A 6,482-nucleotide genomic window follows, 5' to 3' on the forward strand; every position below is an offset into this window, starting at 1 on the left:
ACTAATCGTTCCATAACTCAGCAGTAAGTAGGTTTAGAACCCACCCTACTTGGTCATGATCTATAATCAACCTAACAAAGAAAACCCTATTTCCAAACAGCCTTACACCCACAGGTATAGGACTGCAACACACTTTTTTTTTGAGACGGGGGAACACAATTTAACACATAATAATAACTCAGTTCTTTTTTTAAAAATCATTTTATTAGGGGCTCATACAACTCTTATCACAATCCATACACACATCAATTGTGTAAAGTGCATTTGAACATTCATTGCCCTCATCATTCTCAAAACATTTCCTCTCCACTTAAGCCCCCGGCATTAGGTCCTCATTTTCCCCCTCCCTCCCTGCTCCCCCCTCCCTCATGAGCCCTTGATAGTTTATAAATTGTTATTTTGTCATATCTTGCCCTGTCCGACGTCTCCCTTCACCCACTTTTTGGTTGTCCGTCCCCCAGGGAGGAGGTCACATATAGTTCCTTGTAATTGGTTCCCTCTTTCCTACCCACTCTCCCTCTACCCTCCCTGTATCGCCACTCACACCACTGGTCCTGTAGGGCTCATCCGCCCTGGATTCCCTGGATTTCCAGTTCCTATCTGTACCAGTGTACATCCTCTGGTCTAGCCAGACTTGCAAGGTAGAATTTGTGTCATGATAGTGGGAGTGGGGAGGAAAATTTAGGAACTAGAGGAAAGTTGTATTTTTCATTGTTGTTACATCGCACCCTGACTGGCTCGTCTCCTCCCCGAATAACTCAGTTCTTATGCTGTTTTGTGAGACAATTTTGAGGTGTGTTCCATTCAGTCTTGCAGAGGTCCTTGGCTTGAGTATCATTCAACTCACTAGCTATTGCATTTTTCTTCCTTCCCAACTCTCTTCTTGTATCCCTTATTGTTCTTCCTGGAGTCATTTTGATCTCAACATCTGTCTTCATGTTTGCTTTCTGGAGACCACAAATTAACAAGCCGAGGAACTCACTCTCCACCAGCCTAATGCAACTCTTTAGTTTGGCTTGTAGATGTATCTTTTTTTATCAAAAAGTCAACAGAAATCTATTAAGTCCCCTGCTTTACAGATGTAATTGTCATTGGATAGATAATTCATGTGCTCATAGCCAGAGGGAGAAGACAGGCATTTAAACCAACAATTCTAATACAATGAGATAAGTGTCATAATTGAGTGTGAGCGCAAGGGAGAAGAGATTGAGTCTGGTTGTTACTGTATTCCCAGCTCCTTATACTTCCTGAAAGGACCAGGGAATGCTGTACAAAAGTGCTGAAATGAGCTGGATCTTGAAGAAGAAAGGAGTTTGTGTATGTAAATGTGTGCCTGTGTATTATAAGGGTATGTGGGTACATGCTCATGTGTACATATGTGCCATGTGTGTACATGGGCATTGTGTGGTCATATGTGTATGTATATGAGTCTGTGTACGTGTATGTGAATGTATACATATGTAGTATATGCAAGAGTATGTGTATTGTGTGGACATGTGTGCATGTGTACATGAGTGGATATGTAGATTGTGTGTACATGTAAATGTATATTTGCATATGTACTGTGTGGGCATCTCTGTGTGTATCTGGCTGCATATATCAGGGACCCTATCTATGTACAACAGAACAAAATGCTGCCCAGTCCTGCACCACACTCACATGTGTGAACATGTGTGTGTGTGTAAGCACATACAGGGCAGCTGAAACTGCACATGCAAAAAATCACCCTATATTTGGGGAATCTTGCATAACTCAGTTTCCTTCTACTGTTGGTCCATTTATTTAGACTTGGAAGACATAATTTTTTTGTGTTCTCCCCCACATAATATTATATGCCCACTCTTCCCTCTATTGTCAGACATGTTTCATAATGACCACTTTAATTGCTGCCTCATAGTCCATGAAGTGCACAAATAATGATTTACTTAACCTTTTGGCTACTTTGCTTTTCATTGCAGGTAAGGGAGGCTGAAATAGGAACTTGAATTTTTTTTTTCTTTATAGCAGTTTCTCTGAAGGGAAATGATCAGATCGAAGGAAGATCAAAGAGAGAGAACATTTTTATAGCTCTAGACAAGTTTTTACAAATGTCGTAACATTTTTTATTGCCACCAGCCTTTCTACTGTTAGCTTGTAAAACTCATGTGCTAATGTGTTAGCGTTCTAAAGATTCCCTGAGGGTTGATGGGAGTGGCATTTCTTTCATTGCTCGTGTAGCAGCACTTCCTCCTGGGCTGGCCAGAGGAGCTCTACTCTGAGCTCACGAGGTGGGAACTCTGGACATTCAGAGCTGAATGCCTTCAGTGGGGCCGTTTTTAGTGCTAGAAAGTTCTTCGTGAGACTAGGCTAACAGCTGCTTCCTCAACATTTCTGCCTGTGGTTTCTGGCTTCCCCCCAAAAGCAACCAAGGGTGGTGGTTGAAAACAACCAAGCAACCCCCAACCAAAACCAACCCAACCAAGGAAAAAAAAACAAAACAAAAAACCGCCCAAGCCCGCAACAAAACCAAAAGTGGTCCTAAGGTTGAACCCCTTGTTACAATCGCAGAAAGAGGACGCCCCTCTTTCACGTGATAGATTTTACCACAGGACAAAGATGAGACTTTCTACTTCCGTAAAGCGTTACAGTCTTGGAAACCCACAGGGGCAGTCCTACCCTGTCCTATAGGGTCATGTGAGTCAGAAATGACTCGGTGCCAGTGCGTTTCTACTTTACTAAGCGTGATGTCCTTTCCCAGGGACTGGTTTTTCTTGATAACATGCTTAAAACACGTGAGACGATGTCTGGCCATCCTTGCTTCTAAGAAGCATCCTGATTGCACTTCTTCCAAGACAGACTTTTGGCTGTTGTTGTTCTTCTAGCAGTATATGGTACTTTAGATATTCTTTATCAACACCATCATTCAAATGCATTCATTCTACTTCAGTCTTCCTTATTTACTGTCCAACTTTCACAAGCATGTGAGGTGATTGAAAATATGGCTTGTGGGGTAGTGTCATAATCTGTTGTCAATTGGAGACTTAAGAGTGAAAGGGTGGAGTTTAGCCTGTCAATCAGGTCGCAGCTTGATGACCTCCCTTAGAGGCACTAAGGAGATAAATAGCTCGCTGGAGGTGGGACACACACTCACTCCCTGTGGGACATAACTGATGAAGAGCCTGATGGAGGTATGGTGATGCAGCCAGAGCCCGGTGCTGGAGGAGCCACGTGGAGACCCACCCAGCACTGAGATGCTTTTACCGCCACTGGATCCACAAGACTTTCCATCCACTGGCCTGTGATCTTTCTGCATTCGACATCATTGCATGTGTTTCATGAGTCTGAAGAGGACTTTGTAGATTGGTATCAGACATATGGGCTAATATCCGATGTATGGACTTGATCTGGACTGGGCTGGGATGTTTTCTTAATGTACAATTACTCTTTGATATAAAATTCTCTCTTACACACATATGCGCGTCTATGAATTTGTTTCTCTAGTCAACCCTGACTAAAACAGCTTGGGTCAGTCACACCAGTCACAATGTGATCAGAGTCCTTGGGTGGTGGCAATGGTTCACCTAGTGGGCTGCTAACTCAGAGATTGAGGTTCCAGTTCACCAGAAGATTCTCAGAAGAAAGACCTGGTGTTCTATTGCTGAAAAATCAGTCACGGAAAGCCTTATGCAGCACAGTTCTACTCTAAGACACATGGGTGGATGGATGTGAGAGTAACTCTTTTGGTTCAGCAGCATGAGATGTTCTCATGGTTCCAGCTTGCTGTTCCTTCAGGTTTCTGCTCAAATCCGCTTCTCTGACCACCTGCCTGGTCCTCGGGAACTTTTGGGGTGTGCGTGACAAGAATGCTCTGGACCTAGGTAGCGGTGGCAGTTGTGCAGAACATTGTGACTGTACTAAATGGTACTGAACTGCACACCTTAAAAATAGTTAAAATAATAAATTTATTCTGCTTTGTGTATTTGATCACAATAAGAAAAACATCTTGGATTGTGATAAGAGTTGCCCGAACCCCCAATAAAATGATTTCAAAAAATAAAAGCATCTTGGCCCCACATTTTCAAATTCTTCTTTATGCTTCATTTTTATCAATCACACTTTTCAACCCAGTGAATTGATTCTGTGTTCTACAGAATATTAAAAATTTAATTGCATATAATATATATGCTATCTCCTAGTTATGGCAAGTGAAACTGACTTTTCACTTGTATAATAAGGTGCAGTTTCCATGAGAAAAATCACAGTTTTATTGACATAATTCACATACCATAAAATTCATGCTTTCAAAATGTATTTAGTGGGTTTTGGGGGCTACATTGTGCAACCATCAATAGTATGTAATATTGTAACTTTTTTTATTACCCTTGAGAGAAACCATGTACTCATTGACAGTCACTCCCCACCCCTCCACTCCCAATTCTTGTGACTACGAATCTTATTTCTGTTTCTATGGATTTAGCTGCTCTGCACATTCTATACAAAAGGAGTCATACGAAACCCACTTACGACTTGCTTTTCCCATTTAGTATTATATTCTCAAGGTTCATTGTGCTGTTGTGGGTATCAGTACGCCATTCTTTTTATAACCAATAATATTCCATTGTAGGATGTTTCCTTACAGAAGAAAAGGAAAAGAAAAGAATTACGTTAGAGAAAAATATCAGTGAAGTGATAGTACCAGGAATCTATTTCGTTTGCTCTGGACAAGTCATCGGGAAAGACCAACACTACAAATGGACACCTTGGTTGGGAGAGGGGTCAATGACTATAAGGGAAGCCTTCAGTAAGATCAACGATGAATGGAAACATGGATGGATCATGAAGATGGCACAAGGCCAGGCCATGCTCCCTGCTGTCGTACATCAATTGCATGAGTTGGAAGGGGCATGCATGAAGGCAACCAACCACAAGGTGGAAATGGGATGGGGTGAGCATGCACAGTACCAAGGTTGGGAAACGGCAATCTAGAAGCAGTACTTGAGTTTATACTTGGCTTATGTGAACAACCTGGGGTGTGTCTTCTGGGTGTTGATAATTTTGGGGTACATTGTAAAATTCCGTGGTTTGGGCGGCAGACTCATCTCTTCGGTCCTCCCATCAATACCAGTCTCACCCTTCTCCTATAGAGTAATCAATGCCAAACATTGGGTGTGGTCTGGAAATGCTCCATACTGGCTCCCTAGTGTCTTCAACAAGCCCCTGCCCTAATAATATGTCCAAAAGAATATTTGATAGGCTTCCCGCAAAAGTTAAACACATCCAGAATGGTGGAGAGTGATGGACTGCTACCCCATCTTGATATATTAACCATTCTAACATGAAGCAACAGGAGTAGAAACTAAATCCTCTCTAAATTAGGTATAATACCAACATTCATGACTTGCCTATCTTGTATCATGGCTCAGAAACTGCATTGTATTCTAATAGCGACAGATTAAAGTTGATGAATTTATTTACATGAATTAGCTACTCTTTGGCAACCTCGCCTACTTTATAAGCAATGATGACGACACCCCGAAATTAAGTAAGGGACACAAATAAACAAAAACTACCCTCATCATTTTTGTTTGTGTGCTTTAAAAGGCCAATTTATTTTGAAATAATTTTAGATTTCCAGAAAGGTTGCAAAATTAGTAGAGTACCTGTATACCCTTTGCCCAGCTCCCTTTAATACTGATTTAGAATCAGGCCAAAATTTACATTGGTATAATACACTTAGTGCCACTGAGTCAATCCCAACTCATAGTGAGCCTGTGGGACAGGGCCCAATGGCCCTGCGGGCTTCCTAGACTGTAACTCTTTACGGGAGCAGAAAGCTTCAGTTTTCTCCCCTGGAGTGACTCATGGTTTCGAACTGCCCATCTTCAGTTAGCGGCTCAACATGCAACCACTATGCCATCAGAGGTCCTTTTGATAGAAAGTGTCAAAGAATTTATAGTATTATTTTACACGATTGGGTCCCACTCCAATCCCTTTATAAGGAAAATGAGCAGCCCAAGCCATAACCACTCAGCCTCCTAACTAAAGTCCGGTCTTTTGTGTGGTTCACAATGTCTTTTGTTACTTCAGGATCCAATCTAGGACTGAAAACCATTTGCTGTGGCATCAACTACAACTCCTCTTGTGTCCGAGCGGAGCTGTGCTCCGCCTGGCTTTCAAGGGCTGAGGTTTTGGAAGTAGATTGATGGGCTTTTCTTTCAAGGCACCTCTGAGCGGACTCAGACCTCTAACATTTCGGTTAGCAACTGAGAGGGTTAAATATCTGTACCACGCAAAGACTCAGGTCCCGAAGACGGAGCTGCCGGTAGTCATCGTGTCTCCTCAGTCCCTGCTGATCAACAAGAGTTTCTTTGCTTTTTCTTCTTTATCAAAATCTTGACCGTTTAGAAGAGTAATGGAAGCAGAGTCAATTTTGACGATCGACAGAGAGAAACTGCCCCACAGGTTTCCCAAGGCTGTAAACCATTATGGAAGCAGACTGCGGC

This window comes from Echinops telfairi, unplaced genomic scaffold (genome assembly GCF_000313985.2).
Source record: "Echinops telfairi isolate 266 unplaced genomic scaffold, ASM31398v2 ScPeMD7_30;HRSCAF=105, whole genome shotgun sequence".
Taxonomy (NCBI): Eukaryota; Metazoa; Chordata; class Mammalia; order Afrosoricida; family Tenrecidae; genus Echinops; species Echinops telfairi.